Here is a 21,946-nt window from a genome sequence, read left to right as displayed (position 1 = left end):
CCCTCCCAAACATCGACGCAAAGGTGGACTCCGTGGCGCCATTCAAGCTCAAATGTTTCCTGGATGCCTTTAAAGGCTATCACCAGATTCAAATGGCACCACAGGACGAAGACAAAACTGCCTTCAGAACCGACAAGGGTGTTTTTTGTTACACAAAAATGCCCTTTGGTTTAAAGAATGCGGGCGCAACCTATCAGAGACTTATGGATTCGGTTTTCAGTGAACAAATCGGAAGAAATCTAGAAGTCTACGTTGATGATTTGGTGATCAAGAGCAGGGAGGAGAGACAAATGCTCAAAGACATCGAGGAAACTCTTCAGCGCCTAACGGAAGTTAACATGAAGCTCAACCCGAGCAAATGTACTTTCGGCACGGAAGAGGGGAAATTTCTTGGTGTAATGGTTACTAAGGATGATTTCAAGGTGAACCCTGAAAAGGTGGAAGCCATCCTTGACATGCCTTCACCATCCACCATGAAAGAGGTTCAGAAGCTGAATGGTAGATTGGTGTCAATCAACAGGTTCCTAGCGAACCACGCCAGCAAATCTACTCCATTCGTTAACACTTTGAGGAACTGCTTGAAGAAGAGCCAATTCAAGTGGACGCCTGAGGCTGAGCAAGCTTTCAGTGAGATAAAAGAATGTCTCATAAAGCTGCCCGCGCTCACAGCTCCACTTCCTGGCGAAACCCTTACATTGTACTTGTCAGCTGGAGACCGCGCCATCGGCGCAGTATTATTGGTGGATCGCAAGGGGATCCAAACGCCAATATACTATGTGAGTCGGGTGCTGACAGACCCTGAGACGCGATATTCCATCATGGAAAAGTTAGTTTTGTCACTAACACACGCGTCGCGCAAGCTTCACAGATACTTCAATGGTCATCCGATTGAAGTTCTGACAGGTTACAACATCCAGCAAGTCTTGCGACGCCCCGCGCTCTCCGGAAGGCTGACAAAGTGGGCGCTGGAATTGGGTGAACACACGATCACTTATAAGCCCCGTCCAGCAATAAAGGGTCAAGTTTTGGCGGATTTCATCACGGAAATCCCAGAGGGAAAGATTGAAGAAGCTCAGCGCGAGGTAGACCCTCCGCGAGCAAATGATGAAGAAGATGTTTGGAGGCTATTCACTGATGGGGCCTCCAACAGCGAAGGGTCCGGCGCAGGCCTCAAACTGGTGGACCCTGATAATCATGAATATACTTATGCTATTAGGTTGGACTTCAAGAGTACCAACAATGAGGCTGAGTATGAAGCCCTGCTGGCTGGTCTGCGCATTGCGCGCAAGTTTGGAGTTAAAAGACTAGAGGCACATGTTGATTCTTACTTGGTAGCTGCACAGGTCAATGGCCTTTATGATGCCAAGGAGAACACCATGCCTCTATATCTAGAGCAGGCAAAAAAGCTCGTTGAGCAGTTTGACTTCTTCAAAATCATACACATCTCGCGCAGCGAAAACAAGTCCGCTGACGCGTTGAGTAAGATGGCATCAACTAATTTTGATCACTTTGGCAAAGATGTCAGGGTGGAAGTGATGAGCAACCCATCAGTGCAAACGCAATCGGTCCTTGTAATTCATACAACCCCTTCATCCTGGATAACTCCAATAATGGAATTCCTGAAGGAGGGGACGTTACCGGACGATCGCGCACAGGCGAGAAAGATAAGACACAAGGCGCAGAACTATGAACTACTTGATGGTACTTTATATCGACGCTCTTATCTTGGACCGCTCATGAAATGCCTGGATGCTGAAGAAGCAAGCTATGTGATTAGGGAGATTCACGAAGGAATCTGCGGCATACACGCTGGCCCGCGCATGGTGGTTGCCAAGGCAATGAGCTCGGGCTACTATTGGCCAGGCATGTACTTGGATGCGCTAAAAGAAATACAAAAATGCAAGGCATGTCAGAGCTACGCGCCAAACACCATGCGGCCAAAGAACAACTTGATTCCGGTGACCTCTGCATGGCCTTTCCACAAATGGGCCATTGATATTGTGGGGCCCCTGCCGCAAGCGCAAGGGCGAGTGAAATTTTTGGTAGTGGCGATAGACTATTTCACAAAATGGGTTGAGGCCAAGCCACTAGCAAAAATCACAGCTGAGGCGATGAAGCAATTTATCTGGAGCCACATCATTTGCCGTTTTGGCCTTCCTATGGAAATTGTGAGCGACAATGGCAAACAATTCACTGACAGGAAGATATCCAGCTGGCTCAAAGAATTGCACATCAACCAAATCTTCACTTCGGTCTACCACCCTCAGGGGAATGGCCAAGTGGAGCGCGCGAATCAAAGTTTGCTAAATGGGCTGAAGAAAAGGTTGGAGGGAGAATCCCATTCTTGGGTCGAAGAGTTACCTAATGTCCTGTGGGCGCACAGGACATTAAGCAAAACTAGCAATGGTGAATCCCCGTTCAGCCTAACCTATGGGACAGAGGCTATGATCCCAGCAGAAATTGGATGCCCATCCCATAGGGTACTCATGATGAGCAAGACTGATAACGAGCGCGAAAGAAGATTGGACCTTAACTTGCTTGAAGGGCGCAGAGAAGCGGCTATCATCAATGAAGCCAGATACAAGAAAAAGCTGGAAAAATATTATAATCAGCGCGTTAAAGAGTGCCACTTCAAGAAAAATGATTTTGTCCTTCGAAACAATGAAGCTAGCCGCGCAATACCTCCAGGAAAAATGTCCCCCAATTGGGAGGGACCTTATCAAATTTCAGAAGATTTGGGGAAAGGCGCGTACACTTTAAAAGATTTGAATGGAAAAAAGATACCGCGCGCGTGGAACGCGGCACAACTTAGAAAATGCTTCATGTAAAAGTTCAAATATGTAATCAAGGCTTTTAAGCCATCATGAATGATGATTCGCGCTATCTTTCAATATTTGTTCTATTACCTTTGCATACATGTTTCACACTTCCTTTATTAATTTGGAGCAATATGACAACACTATATTGACTTCAAAAACGAAATAAAACGAAGTAAAACATACATGCGCGAGCCTTAGCTCAAACGCGTTAACGAGTCTTAACTCTAAAACGTCAGGGCCTTAGCCCAAACCTACGAGCCTTAGCTCAAACACGTTAATGAGTCTTAACTCTAAAAACGTCAGGGCCTTAGCCCAAAACAAAGAGCCTTAGCTCAAAACACTCACAAACATCCATCTTACACCCCGCGCAGCCTGATCATAAAAATCCTTAAACACAACTAAGGCAAAGTACATGCCATATCATAGTTGTTAAGGTCTCAGGTCGAGGTCGCGCGCGGAATCATAGTGGATATCTGGGTAACACATGCTGACATGTAATGGCTAAAACTCATACTTCCATATAAAAAACGCGCGACAACGAGGCGCAAAAAAGGAATAGTGAAAAGTCATCGCGCGTGTCAGCATAAACAAGATACTGCGAAACCACTTACAAAATAGGACTATGGTTAAGTGAATAATTTCCTTACAACCTTGTTCTTATTTTAACGTGCAAGCATATCTAATATCTATACAAGCAAACATGAAGACATGAATGGAAATGCGCAAGATGTGAAAAAGGGAAAACAAATTTCATTCCATAGCGTTGAAATTTACAAGTATGATGAGTTACAAATTACAAATAAAAATAAAAACATGAAGGGCTTCTCAAGTCTCCACGTTGACATTAGCCTCTTCATCATCCTCATCATCGCCCTCGGCATCTGGCGCAGCCTGCTCCTCTTCATCTCCAAACTGACCATAGTCAAGTTCTTCCTCTTCATTGGAGTCTTCTATCACGACGGTGTCAGGAGCAGATTCTTTCGCCGCGCCAGAGCCGCTGGCAGGGGCAACATCCCCCGAGCCACCATCGTCGCCACCAGCCCTCTCGCATTCATCGAGCAACTTCTTTAGCGCGCCGAGGTCGGGCTGGTCAGCAAGCGCAGCAATCTGCAAATCAATAGAAAAGTATTGAGTACAAAACACTTGAAAAATTAATCAAGTAAAACTCATTAAGGTCAAGGTACCTGCATAAGGATGGGGATGGGAGTATTCATATACTTCTCCCCCACCGCGGCCATGTCCGCGCAGGCCGCGTCGCTCTTGTAAGGGTACTCGGATGGGTTCTTCTTCAACATGCCATATTCATACCCATCCGTAAACCCTTCAGCTCGACCCACCAAGCGCGCGGCAGCATTGCAGTCCATCACAAGGGCCTGAAACTCGGCGGAATATTTCATCGCCAAAGCGCAACGAGTCATGCCCTGTGACACCAGCCATTGGCGATCCTGCGCGAGGCCAGCAACAGACGTCTCGAGGGCAGGAACCTGTGAGTTTAATAACTCAACAGTTTCCTTGGTCTTTTTTAGCTCCTCTTTATCAGACGCTGCTGCCGCCAAAATTTCTTCTTTCTCCGCCTGCGCAGCATCAAGTGCTTCCTGGCTGGACGCTGCCGTCGCCAAGGCCTCATCTCTATCGGCCTGCGCGGCCGCCAACTCCTTCTTCAGGCGCGCGACCTCACTCTCCAGTGATGATTTCTCAGTGATACTCTGGACGATAGCTTGGTCACGCGCCTCAGCCTACTGTTCCAAGACACGCACTCTCCGCGCGTACTTGGCAACTTCGGCCTCCGCCACCTGCTGCTTCTCCCGCGCAGCCTGGAGCTCATGCCCGCGCTTAATAAAGGCGGTGTTGGCACTTGCTCTATTTTCGCTGAGCTCCGCCTGGAGTTTCTCAGCTCGTGCGCGAGCATCAGAAAGGTTCTAGGCAGCCACCTTAGCCTCTTGCTGGGCTGCCACAAGAGCATCGCGTACTTTAATATAATCGCGATGAAGCTCTTGGGAGGCAGCAATGAAAGCTGACCCAGCGAAAATGTGATCGTTGAGCAAGTCAGCGCGGGTGCGCTCCTCCTGATACCTCCTTTCAGTAGGAGGCACGGCATGAGCCCAGAAGTCCTCGCATACGCCCATGGATTGGAAGGAACTGTCTTCATTAATATTCCATCTCGGGCGATAAACGTGGTCACCTTCCTGCAAAACACAAGAAATGTTCTAAGTCATAAAACATACTTATATGGAGGTACGCGCAGCGGAGCAACAAATTAAAACATACCTGCGGCGATGAAGCAGAAAAGTCAGCGCCAACCCCACCAGAAGTCTGCGCTGCGAAGTCTTGTGGCATCGCAGGGCTGGCGCGGGCTCCCAGGGAGTCCTCATCTTGGGCCCCCTCAGCCTCCTCATCTTCTTCAATAGGCCTATTCTCCTGCGACCTGGAGGGCTCCAAACCAGTATCGCGGGGAGGGCTGCGTGTAGGAGGAGGCGAGGGAGGTCTCGACGCCGCCAATTCGGCGCGCAATACGGTTTCCTGCTCCTTTGTAATCCCAATAAGGGGAGAATCAGCACTAGCAGGAGCAGGACCAGAACCAGCGGCGCCGCCAACGGCGCTAGGAGTGTCACCGGCAACTTGTACGCCAGCTACAACTCCTATGAGCAAATCAACAAGGAAAATTGGTTTATCACTAAATCCAAATGAAAAAATTCAGAAGACAAATGTGCAAAACATACCTTGGCGCAATTCAGTTCGCGCGGCGAACATCGCCATAAAGTTCATTCTACCCTTCTCAGAGGGTAGAACGGGGGACTTCGAAGCAGACCCCGGCGCAGCCTCAGCACCTTGTGGCGCCTGCGGCTGATCTGCAACCGTCGCCGGTCCTGCAAACATTCAAAGGAGCAAAGGTTTAATAATAATTCAATCAGATGAAGATAAGCAAAGCATACCTGTCGCAGGCGCGGCACTGCTTCTCTCTTCAGCCGCGCGAATGGAGGAGGTGACGCCACCATACCTCAAGTGGACAGGAGGTCTGCCCACTTTCACAGGCAGGGAAGCTAAAGAACCCATGGTGGTAAACACCTGGGTTTCCTTAGGTCCCTTCGTTTGAGCATGGGGATGAGCGACAGGGGTGTCATCTTTCTTTTGTCTCTTACTGCCCCCTGCGCCTGATTTCCCCTTAGCTTTGCGCTTTAGTAGGGGCGCCTCCTCTTCCTCCTCCTCCGCGAGCTCCAGCTCGTAGTTCTCCAGCGCATCTACAATACATGTAACACAAGTGTTAGCAAAATTTGGTATTCTCAAGGAATAAACATAAGTGTGAAGGCTTACCAGGCGCGTCGCCATCAAAGTCAAATTCCAGATCCACTGGGATGAACATGTCATCGAAGCGATCTGGGAAACCAACCTCCCCAGCGCCAAGCGCGACGGAGCCACCCTCCACTTGATCATCATAAGCGGCGTGGATATAATCCTTGGTGACTGCGCAAAAACAAGTCAACTGATATCAGAAAAAGAATTATGTTCGCGCAGAAAAAGAAATAAAGCAATGAAATAAACTTACACAACCCGTCGACTTGGATAACGGGCTCAAGCGCGCTGTCGGCCCATAGCTTACTCATGCCGACCCCCACCAGCGCCTCCTCGCAAATTTTCTTCGCGGGGGAGGGTTCATCGGTCAGCTTCTTAACCCAGGCGCCAGTTGGGTTCTTAATAACATCCGCATCCGCGGGCGCAGAATCGATTGCGCGCATCGTCATGCGGATGGGGATTACACCGGCCCTAATGTAGAAGAACCTCTCAGACCAGTCATGAAGGCTCTTGAATGAAACAGTGGAGCACTTCACCTTCTGACTGCGAGGAATAAAAGAGAACCAATTGTCTTGGATCTTGGCCTTATAAAAATACTGAAAGCGCCGAGGGGTAGGCTCCTCGCGCTGGGATTTGCACATGAACTCAAAGTGAGTCATGCGCACGAGTCCAAAAGGATGGACTTGGGATATATGAATCCCATAGAACTGCAGCAGTGCACCCACAAACCTTGTAATCGGGAGACGAAGGTTGCAGTGGGTGAAAAAATGGCTATATAAGGATATATAACCGGCAGGCGGGTCCGCCGCCGATTGCCCGGCCTCAGGCAACATGCAGCCAAACAGGGTGGGAAAGCCCTGAGAGGCGATAAGGCTGTCAAGGTCAGCCTGCCTCAATTTGCAGGGGATTTCATTCCACCTCCTCACCACCTTGGTCCTCATTACCTCCTCCGATGAGCCCTCAGCAACCTTCTTCCCCTTGCCTTTCTTCTTCAACGTCGACATCACTACGGATTTAACGCGGCGTTTTCGGGAGACGATTGAAGTGATCGACAGGTTCGACGAGTCCGAGCTATCAGACATACAACTGTCAAATCTAACAACGGAAACTTCTGAACAACAGATATTTCAGAAGACAAAGAAAGAAAAAATCAGAAGAGAAAACAAGAAGATGAAGGATAAAGAACTCCAAGGGCTGGCTTTTATAGGCCGAGGAGAGAGAAATTTGGGCGCTGAACGGACTTCACGCGCCCCCACTCGCAGGTAATAGCCAACGCGAGCGCGACACGTGTCCCTGACAACTGTGTGAGAGGACACGAAAAGAAAAATACGGCGGGTGCCAGACTTCACACGCCCCCACTCGCAGGTCTTGGCCAACACGAGCGCGACACATGTCCCTGACAGCTTGTGAGGGGACACGAAAGGCAACTGTAGCACCTCGAGCACACGAAATGTCTGACACGTCTCCATCACTGACCCACGTCAGCAACCGTCACGTACATGGACTATTCGTTTCAACCAAATGGATAGAACTTCGCGCAATGATGGAAACAACCAAGAAAACGACAAAACCCCTTTTAAAAGACCAAATCAGTAAGTCTAATATCTATCTTACCGCGCTCGCGCGAGATAAGACACACATTAGACTGGGGGGGCTTGAAGAGGTATGTACCCGCCTCAACACCGAGCAAGGCGGGTCAACCCACAAGATAAACACATTATGAAGGCACAAAGCCAAAACCTATGCGCATGGCGCATATAAAACATGCTCAGGCATCATATGCCCAGGCACACATATGCTCGCGCATCACATATGCGCGCGGCGCATCAGCGCGCGGCGCATTTCACGTGCTCATGCATATCACATCTGCCCAGGCACACATATGCTCGCGCATCACATATGCGCGCAGCGCATCAGCGCGCGGCGCATATCACATGCTCGTGCATATCACATCTGCGCATGGAATATCTGCGCGTGAGAATAAAGAGAAGACCTCGCGCATCCTCAGGATGGGCGCATATCACATATGCACATAATCGACCTCGTTCTTATCCAAATCAGGATTAGGGCAACCTTGATTGTGCACGTCAGACAACCTTCCAGAAGGCATCTTTTTAAGGAATAAGAATATGCTGATGTTGAGAGCTGCCAAATGAAAGGTCGACAACTCAGCATGACACATGTGCTACCACGTGATTACAACCAACGAGAAAGCGCCAGGTGTCCCAGAGGACACGTGGCGCAGTGCGATTGGAGGAGGCCAACGAGGTTGAGCCTAATCAGTGGAAACCCTAGCACTATAAATACAGCATCAACTCCACTTTGATGAGGACATTCATACTCAATCATTGACAGTTACAGGCAGTGATATCACATTCAATCATATTGAATTACATTCACTCACAGTCAGTTACACACAAAACAGACAGTCTCACAATCAGAGGGTATTCAGCTATTCAGCAATACTCTTGAGATTCCCTTACACACATTATCATCTTCTCCACAATATACTGATTCTCACGCCGGAGGGTTACCCCAAAGAGGACCCCTCTGTCCCTTTCTGAGGGGTAAGTAACGACGCTGTTCATTTTGTAGGTGGAGAACACAGATCCAGAAGAACCATCGGTGAAATAGTATAATCACACCCGAGGAAAGTAGATCTGCTACCAGTGAGTAGATCCACGTTTCTTCATTGGCGCCATCCACTGTTACAACAAACGGCAATCAGATCTCATCAGATCTATAAAAAAAAAAAATCAATCACCATGGTTTCTGGCGTTCGTAACGTTGATCAAGCTCTGGAGGATATTGAACGTGAGGGTGTTAACGACGGACAGCAGGTTCTGAGGGTTCCGCGTGATTCTACGCGTACCACCAGCAATCGTCCCTTCGTCACAACCCCTCACGGCCAGACTGAAACTCCTCCAGACGATCTCACGTTACAAAATATGGCCGGCGCGAAACTGAAAGGACCAATGGGTCCAGAAGAAGAAACAAATGATCCGAATGAATGGCTCATAAACGAGCAGCGGCGTCTGATGGAAAAGTACAGTGAAATGGTCAAGCAGAAGAAGCTAGCCGACCAAACACAAAGGCAAGCGTTTGATAAGCAGACTACAAAGAGGCCGCGCGCGCCGGAAGAAGGACATTCTGTTCACACTGCACACACTGAGTTCAGTGATGAAGAAGTGCATAGCATGAGGAAGACGCGGGATACTCATGCAGGAGGCTCACAGCTCCGCGCGCCTGTGAACATGGCGCCTGGAGCCAGAGAAGATCTGGATCTGCACATGCCATACAGCCCACCGGTCAGAGGGCAAGTGGACGTAACCACACCCTTCTCTTGTTTCTTTGTTATCTTCAAGTTCATATATTACTTTAATAATCTTGTTATAATTATGGCTAATATCGTAACACATTATCAGCACAACTCGCTTGTGTCTTAATCAAGAAGATCAACCAAGCAAGAAGGTATCAATCATAAACAAGCTTATCATTTATATCTCATTTATTCTATTACTAACAAAATAACTATATATATGTATATGTATCCTAAAATATGGGAGGGTTATCCTAAAAATAAGTAGTTTCCTAAGAAGAATAGGAATAAATTATAGCCATTAGATATGTTAATCAATGGTTGATATTTAAAATTATCAATAACTGACATAGTTTCCTAGAATTACTCTTTCATCATTAAAACCGACATAGTTACCTAGAATTGTTCTTTTACCATGATTTGTAATGCTAAATGTCAAAAATTTGTTGGTTCTTACCATTCCTAGGAATCTCTTTATTCTTATTTGAACCATTTTCTATATATATATATATATTGAGAACCATAGTGAGTTTTAAGAACTCAATTTTGAACCACACATTTAATTAAATGATATGAAATATGTGGCTAAGATTAAATTTGATTAAAAAAATGAAGCAGGAGAATAAATAAGTATTTTTGATGATTACACAAGTTTAAACGTTAGTTACACATGTGTAAAAACTCGATTCGGTGTGTAAAAAAATACCGTAATTTTTTGTACATCACTTACACTTACGCATTACACATGTGTAAAAAAAAAATTCGAAAAAAAAAATTGTTACGTTGAGTTCTTTCGAGTTCTTAAAACTCAAAGTGGTTCTCAAAAGAAATCAATCATATATATATATATATATATATATATATATATATATATATATAACTTTACGCCTTGCCTTGCGTGCGCGCATATAATGTATATATGTGTGAACCATCGGGTGAGCAAAAGTAAAATTGCACTAATTTTGACGTTATTTTACTAATCTCGTGAAAATAACGTTAGAAGTGGCGGAAGGTTAATCAGACATCATGTGGTGGCGTTGATAGTCGAAAGACAATGGTACATGCACCAATCAGCCGGTGTCCCGATGATTGAGTGCTATGTGCCTTATGTCCAACGCTTGATGCAAAACTGCTATCGAGTCGGGGGTCTCACCGGAAGCAGTCTCTCTATCCCTATGGGGTAGAGGTATATATATATAACTTATATATATATATATATATATATAATAAAAAGAAATAGTTTTCTAGGAAGAGTAAGAATAAATCTAAGTCATTGGATCTAGTGGTTGAGATTGACAGTTTTTAAACAACCAAATAGTTTACTAAGATCTAGGATTTAGGCTATATAGTTTCCTAACTCTAAATTTTATGTCATTTCTCCTCTTCCTACAAAATTATGTCTTTTTATTTTAACCCTTATATATATATATATATATATATATATATATATATATATATATATATATATATATATATATATATATATATATATATAACCGTTGATGAACGGTTATAAATTTTCAACTATAAATAACCAATTATCAAACTCAATTCTTTCACAAATACAAAAATCTTCTTCTCGGGAATACCCAAGATAATATTTTGAAAGATGATTACCAAGTTTTGATGTAAACTACCATAATGCTGATAATTTTATTGTTCTTAATTTTTAATCTCCCACCTAAGAAGTTTAATCTTTTCTTCTTTTCTTTATCTATTTATAGCTCTACCTTTGTATTTTCTTTCAATTTTAATAAGTATGTAATCATAATAATATATCTTATTTGTGTTTTGTAACACCCCAACCCAGAACAGGCTGACGTGTCACCATTACAGATATCATAAACCAAACATAATCCATTTAAAAGAAAGAAATAGAATCCAAGAACAGTCAACGGGATAAAAAGAACCAAAAGAAATTCATAAGTCACATTTTATTACATCCTGATATAAACGAAATAAATAAAAGTCTTTATTACCCGAACTTCATTTTACTCTCATCACTGATTTCCCTGATTCCCCGGATTACCTGTGAACAAATAAGAAAACACAGACAAAGAAAACACAACTGAGCCAAAATTGCCCAGTAACGGATAGAACAATAGTTTATGTAAAGACGAACTTACGACAAAGCGAAAGAAATAGAACTGGTATTAAACCATAACCGAACTAACTGAAACTAATACAATTACTAAATATAATACTAATACAGATGCCGATATAACCCAATATACTAAATAATAGAATCGAATACAGAACAATAATAATAAACATATACAGAAACAGATGCAGAAACATATATCAAACTACACGACAATAATATATCCATAAAATAAGTCGTGTACACAGAATCACCCAGAGCCAGAAACAGAGGGGTACACAGTTAGCTAATCTATGCACCAATGAAATGGTACGTGTGGCGTACACACATTGTTCCATCCCCCAGAAGTCAGAAATCAGAATTCAGAAATCAGAACTAGGATCGATCCATACGCCCCTAAGTGGCCCTAATACTTCAGAAGTACTAGTTAGAGACGCCGTGAACTTTAATTACGCACCGTCACGACAAGTGCCATGCCGTTGACGCCCCAACGACAAGTCAGAAATTGCTCGGGTAACAGAGTACAAAAACTAAAATCATATAACTAAACATATTCAAACCGGAACTTGCAATAAGGAGTACAAAGTAAATAATCTATTGCATGCTACAAAAATATATTATATAATATAACTGAACTCAAAATATAACCGACGCGTAACGAAAATCTGTACTACAAAGTAACGGAATAGAGTCAATACTATAAGTAAATGAAAACGGAAACCGTACTACGAAGTAACAGAATATAATTTATACTATGAGTGACAGAAACCAGAATCCGTACTACGAAGTAACGGAATATAATTAATACTATGAGTGAAGGAAACCAGAAACCGTACCTTAATTTAGGAAAACAAAGTAACAAAGTCGCGACGTCCTTAAGTCGTATTAACACCTACACTTTAGTCATCTTGATTTAGATATACGGTGATCCAATTCGTTCGTTAATTGATGTGGCGACGGATACTTTACACTTAAACGTACTCCTTTTTAATATTGTTTTGAATTCACAATTACTTAATAACTTGCAATAACTTAACAATACTGATTATTTTTGTTGATAGTTAGACAAATTGGTTTAAAGGAAAACTAGAGAACATTTAAATGGGTTTGATACATTAGTAAACAAGTAACTAGACAGTTTATTAAATAAATGTTACATGACATATTTATTATTAAATTGTATACATGTAAGTATGAAATCAAACTGAGTATTCATTTAAAATTCTATACAGAGTTACAAACTTACAATATAATTTCTTCTTTGTAATTCAATCATATAAACTATCATATTGTAGTCATCATAATTTTCTCTTTAAGCTACTTGTCAACTTTACATATTAATTATTAAAACATTCTTATACATGTTACGATGATCGGTTTTCGCGTGGTATGTTTGGTTAGTCGCCGGAAACGAATCAAAAGTCAGTGGCCAAATCTAAAGATAACATATTAAAACTCATAACATGGTTATTACCTCAATATCAATATATCCGAACACAAACCGAACGCATCAAAGAGCGAGAGCGGCGGAAGTACACGAACGTGTGATGGTTATAAATCCGGTTATAACGGAATGTTAGTTTCGCAGCGATGACTCTCTTCGTTACGTACAACAGAAGGTGATGGTGGCGGCTTCCATACAACCAACCGCGGCGGAGGCGATGCTTGTCTACAGCGACGAAAGAAGACGGCGGTGGCTGTTAGTAGTGGAGAAGGGATGACGACGGTGGTGAATACGGTAGAGATAAACAAAGGTTTATGGTTCTAGATGAATGGGTCTCGTTACGTATTTAAAACAGTTGGTAACACCCAAAGTCTCGCATATATAGTTAATAATCTGATCATGTGGATTACGCTATTCTTGCCGGAATTTCGGAACGAGGAATCGTGAACAAGGATAAGTAAATTCAAATTTTATGTTTTGCCATGTGGCCCCATCTACTCCTTCTTTTATGATAAAATCAAACATTTATAATTTAAGTCCTTTAGTTATAAACAGTTTTAAAGACCCATGAACTTTTTTTTTATTTTTTTTCTAATTATTATTATTATTATTATTTACACACGTTTGGTTATCTACAATTAACTTCCTATTGTGTTTATTGAGACATTAATGATTCAAATGACTGAACGAATTATTCGACCTTATTACTTTAATATTTTATTATTTCAAGTTTTCGTATATTACATGTTTAGTAATAAAATGTCAAACATCGCAAAACTTAAATTTTCGGCTCTTAATATCACCGGAGATAATTAAATGTCGTGGATGGCACATGTTAAACGTCATCTCAAATCAATGGGTGTTTTGAATACGATAACAGAGAGAAATAATTGCGAAGAATAAGACAAGTTAAAAACTGATGTATTCCTCCACAAACACTTAGACGAGATGTTACAATTTGAGTATTCAAATTGTGAGGATCCATACATTTTGTGGGAAGATTTAAAAAGCAGATTTGATCATCAAAGGGAAGTTCTACTTCCCAATGCTAGAGATGAATGAAACAATCTCAGATTCCAAGATTTAAAAAAGTAAATGAGTACACCTCTGCTTTGTTCATAATATGCTCAACGCTCCGATTTTGTGGGCAAATTCTTACTAAGGAAGATATGTTGGGGAAAAATTTCTCCACATTTCATGCATCAAATATGAATTTGCAACACCAATATAGGTTACTACAATTTAAAAGATATTCTGTTCTAAATTCATTTCTCCTCGTAGCAGAAAAGAATAACGGGCTTTTAATATAAAATCATCAATCTCGTTCCACCGGATCACTAGCAATCCTAGAAGCAAATATTGCTACTAATAATGATACTAAAGAAAAAAAGTTCGTGGCCATTTTGATAAAAGTTATTATAATGGTCGAAACCGTCCATTCAAAGGTAATAATAATTACCGAGGTAATTTTCATGGTCGTGTACGTGGTCGAAATCAAAGAACCTCCAATTACCACACTCCACAAAATAACAATACCAACAACACAATAAATGGAATGAAGCAGGTAGCTTCGATAACAATGGCACTTCCTGTTTTAGATGTGGAAGTACAAACAACTGGTCAAAGGCTTGTCGCACAGCTCCACATCTATGTGAACTATACCAAACCTCTCTCAAAGGAAAAGAGAAAGAAGTGAACCATGTGTATAACTTTGATGATCTCAATGTTGAGCTGAACATTGCAGACTTTGATGTGGAACTCTGAAACAAATGTGCTTGACGACAATATCTATAGCAATAATAAGTGTGTTTCTTATGATTTTTAATTCTGTGTTTTCCTTCATGTATTGTTGGTCTCTCAATTACATAAAGTTATTATTAAAATATCATAATGTCTTTGTTATACAGTTATTATTTTTCTTAATATTTTCAAAATTTAAAATAAAAATCACTGGAGCAAAAGATCAAACAAATAAAGAAGATATATGTATAGCGGATAGTGGAGCCACACATACTATACTTAGATCTAAAAAATATTTCTATTAAATGAAACTAACAAAAGGGATGATCAATATAATATCAGGTCCTACAAACTTGATAGAAGAAGTGGGAAAGCTAATTTAGCATTACCAAATGGTACAAAGCTCAAAATAGAAAATACTTTATTTTCCCTAAAATCAACAAGAAAATTGTTGAGTTTCAAAAACATATATCATAATGGATATGATACCCAGTAAAGGACTGTTAGTAATGAAAAATATTTGCATATCATAAGCAAAGATCAAATATTAGAAAAAACTGCCAATGCTCCATTCTGGTTTACATTATACATATATAAATGATCCTCAAGCACATATGATAGTCAAAGAAAATTGTTTTGATTATGGTATCATAAACTTATGGCATGACAGATTAGGCTATCCAGGATCCACAATGATCAAAATAATAATTGAAAATACACATGGGCATCCATTGAAAGATCAAAAGATCCAGAAAATAGATAAAATGTCTCAATGTACATCTTGTTCTCTTGGCAAATTAATTACAAGGACTTCGCCATTAAAAGTTGATAAAGAATCACCAATGTTTCTTGAAAGAATTCAAGGTGACATATGTGGACCAATTCATCCACTATGTGGACCATTTAGATACTTTACGGTCTTAATAGACGCATCCAGCAGATGGTCTTATGTCTCTTTATTATCGTCTCGTAGTGTCGCTTTTGCGAAATTTCTTGCTCAAATTATCAAATTACCTGCACAATTTCCCGATTATACCATTAAAAAAGTAAGACTTGATAATGCGGGAGAATTTACATCACATGCTTTTGATGATTATTGCATGTCTGTGGCGATTTTTGTTGAACACCTTGTTGCTCACGTACACACACAAAACGGTTTAGCCGAGTCGTTGATCAAACGCCTACAACTAATAGCTAGACCATTAATAATGAGGATAAAACTCCCTGTGTCTATTTGGGGTCATGCAATTATGCATGATGGATCATTAATTCGTGCGAGACCAAGTGCAAATCATAAATACTCTCCGACACAACTTGTTTCCAGAAATGAGCCAAACATCTCACACCTTAGAATTTTTGGGTGTGCTGTGTATGTTCCTATTGCACCATCACAACGCACAAAAATGGGTCCTCATAGAAGGTTGGAATATATGTTGGATATGAAACGTCTTCCATCATAAGATACCTTGAACCTTTAACAGGTGATGTATTTACAACACGTTTTGCTGATTTTATTTTAACAAGATAATATTCTCGACATTTGGGGGAGAAATGAAAACGCAAGAAAGAGATATATCATGGTGTGTGCCTTCATTGTTACACCTAGACCCAAGGTCTAAACAAAGTGAGACAGAGGTTCAAAAAATAATACATTTACAAGAAATTGCAAATTAGTTACCTGATGCATTTACTGATATAAACAGGGTCACTAAATCTCATATACCCGCTGCTAATGCTCCGGCTCGAGTTGAGATTCCAAGTAAGCAAAACCATAATAATGCACCTCATGAATCCCAAAAATGTTTACAACGTGGGAGGCCAATCGGTTCAAAGGATAAAATTCCTCGAAAAAGAAAGGGATCCGAAAAGGATACTGACCCTAATGATGGAATGAATGGAAAAACATTCCCCCAGGAAGGAGTGAATGATATAACCTTCCCTTAGGAAGAAATAAATGATTCCAATAAAGAGTTGTCAATCAACTATGGTCAAACACATATAATGTGGGATCAAGATGAAATGGAAAATATTGATGATATATTTTCTTATTTCATGGAAAGTGATATCATGGAAGAAAATGATGATCCTGATCCAAAATCTGTAGATGATTGTCAAAATCGAAAAGATTGGAACAAATGGAAAGATGCCATGCAAGCTGAATTAAATTTGCTAAACAATCGAAAGGTTTTTTGACTTATTATCATTACACCAAAGTCAATAAATCCTGTAGAATATAAATGGGGTTTTGTGAGAAAACGAAATGAGAAAAATGAAGTTACAAGATATAAAGCAAGACTTGTATCTCAAGGTTTTTCTCGAAGGCCACGAATTGACTATGAAGAAATGTATTCTCCTATTATGGATGCTATTACATTTAGATATTTAATCAGCTTAATAGTTTCTAAAAATTTAGAAATGCGTCTTGTGGATGTTGTTACAGCTTACTTGTATGGATCACTTGATAGTGGCATCTATATGAAATTTCCATAAGGTTATAAAATGCCTAAATCATTAGGTTCAAAACCCAAAGAAGTGTGTTCGATCAAATTACAAAGATCTTTATATGCTTTGAAACAATATGGAAGGATGTGGTACAACCGTCTGAGTGATTATTTGATAAGCAAATGATACACAAATAATCTTATTTGTCCATGCGTCTTCATTAATAAGACAATATCAGGATATGTGATCATAACTGTGTATGTTGATGATCTAAATAATTGAGACACAAAAATAAATTAATGAAGCAATTGCTCTTTTAAATAAAGAATTAGAAATGAAAGACCTTGGAAAAACCAAATGTTGTCTTGGTTTGCAGATTAAGCATATGCATAACGGGATACTTGTGCATCAGTCAACTTATACTGAGAAACTCTTAAAGCGTTTCAATACGGACAAAGCAAATGCTTTAAGCACCCTGATGGTTGTTAGATCACTCAATGTTTACAATGATCAATTTCGTCCTTGCGAAGATAATGAAGAGATTCTTGATTCAGAAGTACCATACCTTAGTGCAATTGGAGCACTTATGTACCTTACTAACTGTACAAGACCTGACATTTCTTTTGCAGTTAATTTATTGGCAAGATTCAGTTCATCCCCTACCAAGAGACATTGGAATGGCATTAAACATATTTTTCGGTATCTAAAAGGAACTATTGATTTAGGTTTATTTTATCCTAAAGACTTAAAAGAAGGGTTAGTTGGTTATGCTGATGCAAGTTATTTATCTGATCCCCATAAAGCAAAATCTCAAGCAGGATACATATTCAAGAATGGAGGAACTGCAATTTCATGGCATTCTCAGAACCAAACACTCGTTTCAACAGCTTTAAATCATGCTGAAGTTATTGCATTGCATGAAGCTTCAAGATAATTCATATGGTTAAGATCTATGTCACGACACATATTGAGATGAGATATGTCCAATCCAGCAACAACTCAGCTGATCTTTTCACAAAAGCAATTCCCACATCAACATTCCGAAAACACGTTCATGATATTTCCATGAGACACGTACGAAAAATGTAATGACATACAACTTGAGGGGGATCTATATATTTCACTCTTTATCCCTTAGCTAAAGTTTTTCTCACTGGGTTTTATTTAGCAAGGTTTTTAATTAGGCGGTAATTTAAGATCCCGAAGTTTGAAAATGTGTCATGCAAGGGGGAGTGTTATAAATGTGTAGGTAAAATATATCCATGTGATGGATGAAAATTTTCAACACCAATTATTTGTGTATGTCTCCTAAATAGTAATTCCAATAGTATATATATATTTACCACATGTAACATAAGAAGATGTACATCGACAAAGTTACTAATTTGTTTATTTTCTTGTGTTCTTGTTTCTTTGTTATCTTCAAGTTCACATAATACTTTAATAATCCTGTTATAATTAGGGCTAATATTATGACAACTTTCTAATTATAGCTATGGTTTTGAAAAAAAAAAATAATACTCAAACTAGTCATTGTTTTTACGTCAAATCCAACGAAAATTTCCACACTGTTAGCTGGAATTCGTGGACCTTTAGAAAAGCGCCACGTGACAACGTATTAATATATCCGACGGAATTAGTTAAAGGAACCGACATATTTTTTAATGGGTCTGATGGAATTCTTCTATCTCTTAAACCATAAACCTCCATAACCAACCTTCATCTCCATATTTCTTATTTTCCCACAAAATCAAACAAATTCAAAGTGTAAATCGCTTAGTTTTTCGAGAAGAATACAACCACAATGTCCAATTTCTCTCTTGAACTCAAAATAAAAAGCCCATGAATTGTAAATCTGGGGTTTGACAGACAAATTAAACATAAACAGTCGGATCCGACGGAAGCAAGAGCTTATCCGTCGGATCCGACTCTTTATTATTACGTCGTCTAGAGCACGAATCCGCCAAATAGCTTAAAACTTATATTTTTGGTCCATGTCCTATTGAAGACATAATAATGTATGTACCTGATATAGATCTATGCTCTTAGTGAACTTCTTAAAAAATACGTAGAACAAATATATCGGGCCATGATATGAACTATAGTAGTTAACTTGCTTAAAAAGCACACGTGAACCTAAGATAATTTAAAAATTTGAATCTCTTAACAAGTGGTGAACTAACGATCACTTATTAAAAGTGTTGAACTAGGGATCACTTAAAGTCTATACTTATGGAATTAGTTAGTTTATGTAACTCCCCGGCCCGTATGGGCTGACGTGTCACACTAAACATGGTTTCTGAACAAGAAACATAGTTTTATTTATTTACTAGCCAAACGTACAATACATTAGACAAAGTAACTTAAGGTTAATTTATATAATGGCACAATAAAAACTATATATATATATATATATATATATATTTATATTTATATTTATATTGTGACATTCGTCAAATTCGAATTGGCTTTTGTACTCGTTTTATTACCCTTTTTGTAATCGGATCTTTATATTTAATAAAGGCGTTGAATTATTAATTATGATTTTCGGTATTATCTTTATTGTATTTATGCGTGGCCCGTATCCTACTCGTTTAATGTTTATAATATGTAAAATTTTAAAATAATTGATCATCAAACCAATTTCGAGGGACCATGTTGCAAATAACAAAATAAAATATTTTTTCCCTCTTCTTTCCTCTCACCCCGTCGCCAACACCCCCCCCCCCCTTTCCATTTTTTTTTCGATTCAATTAGCCCATAAATCACGGGATTTGATTAGTTAGTTTGAACCTTAACATGCATGACAATCATCTTAATGGAAAGAACGCGCAATTGACAGCTAATCACACCAATTACGAATCATTTTCGTTAATTATGAGCGCGGACTGAAATCGACCTCGTTAGCCTATAAATACGAGTCCAAAACTCAATTAAAATGACCCACACCACCACCTCACTATCGCGAAGCAAAACCCTAAGACAATTGCATCTAAGAAGCCGTTCTGAGTCCCGTTTGAATCTGTATTTTGGCCGTAACCCTAACTCGTCATCCTCGTACAATCCGTAACCAATTAAGGTAATTGTTACATGCTTTTGGATCGGATTTGCGTGCTTATCAAAAGCCCTAAATTAATTTTTATCAACTATAACGAATTAAACGAGTTAATCAAATTAGGGTTCTTATGGTTAGGGATTTATCAGAGTTTATGGTTATATATTTTTTGTTCTATGATCTAAATGAATTAGTCACTGGCCAAGTTGGCTAGTGCACTTCTTGCTAAAACTAAAGACCCGACCAGGGGCGCGGGTTCGTATCCCCCTGGTCCGGTTTTGTTATTTTCTTTACCTTTTTGTTGTTTTGTTGTTAACCATGTGTTCCAATTTAATTAAAAATGTAATTATATTAAAACCTAATAATGTTTACACTTGTTTAACAATCCGAACACCGCTGAAACTCTTAAAAGAAACTCTCGTTAAACGTTTTCGGATATATATATATATATATATATATATATATATAATCAATTATAAATCCGTTTTTTATAATAATAATAATAATAATAATAATAATAATAATAATAATAATAATAATAGTGGTGGTGACTTTTAAGAATATTTAAACTAATAAAATTTTCTTATACATAAAATTTATGTGAATGCTTTATCGATTCCCAAATCTATATAACCCTATTTTTATTTTATATTCATGTTCAGTTCATTTTTTTCGCTTTAGATATTTATGTTGTTTATACTTTAATAACCGGGACGACTCGCGGAATCATCTAGTTGTGTTAATTGTTATCATCTCCTCGTTACCGTATTTCCCTATTCCAAGTGAGTTCTTCATAACCCCGTTTTATCGCTTTTAATATTTTTAGGGTGTAGCATGTTACAAGTTTTATCTCGTTAGTTATGTGCTTATTTATAAACCGATACACAATTAGCGTACATGTTAATATTATTCTTGCATATTGTTTATGGATATACGTGAACTCGCTTGCAACTTGTTTACTATTCTTATGGTAGAAGTTACGCAAACGTATACACATACACATAGTGGGAGGGTCCGACGGGACGTACCTACGCCGTCTAACGTTACGACTTCGGTTGTTCGTAAGGTGATTCTCATTTCCCCTATTACTATGGCCTCGGCTAAAGGAACGGGAGGACGACATTAATTGGTTTCATTTACTTTACGCTTGAATATTTATTACATTACGAATGTTGAATCGTGCCTTTCCTATATATGTATACTCAAAAACTTATGAAAACTCACCTACTTAATTGTTGACAAATATATTATTTTCAACATGCTACAGGTTGAATCGATGGCATGCTAAGGATGAAGATCATTAGTATACGTTAGGATATTTGAATAAAGAACTTATTTATTGTTTTGATGAAGTGTTTCTTTTTATTTTTAATTATTAATAATTGTGTACTTGTTACGTTATTAAATGAAATGAAAGGATATAATTATTACCGCTTTAATAGTGTTATGAGCTATGAGTGATCTGTAGGTTACACCCGGGCGTATTCCGCTTAAAACCGGGGTGTTACAGATTGGTATTAGAGCCGTAACTATAAGATAGGTTGTTAGACGTATCGGCCTAGTATAGTTATAGTTTATTTTAGGGCCCCGAACTGCATATATACCCTATGTGCTATGTACCCGCACTTTTATTAAAAGTTCATTCATACGCTTGGATTTATTATGTTTTATAGCGTCACCTGTACACATATTCACACACAAACTCCAAGGATTATGCCTAAACAATTTATTTTAC

This window comes from Bidens hawaiensis, unplaced genomic scaffold, assembly GCF_021521415.1.
Source record: "Bidens hawaiensis isolate Kalapana, Puna unplaced genomic scaffold, B.hawaiensis_p1.1 tig00027171_1, whole genome shotgun sequence".
NCBI classification, from domain to species: Eukaryota; Viridiplantae; Streptophyta; class Magnoliopsida; order Asterales; family Asteraceae; genus Bidens; species Bidens hawaiensis.
Note: the sequence above shows the minus strand (reverse complement) of the source record.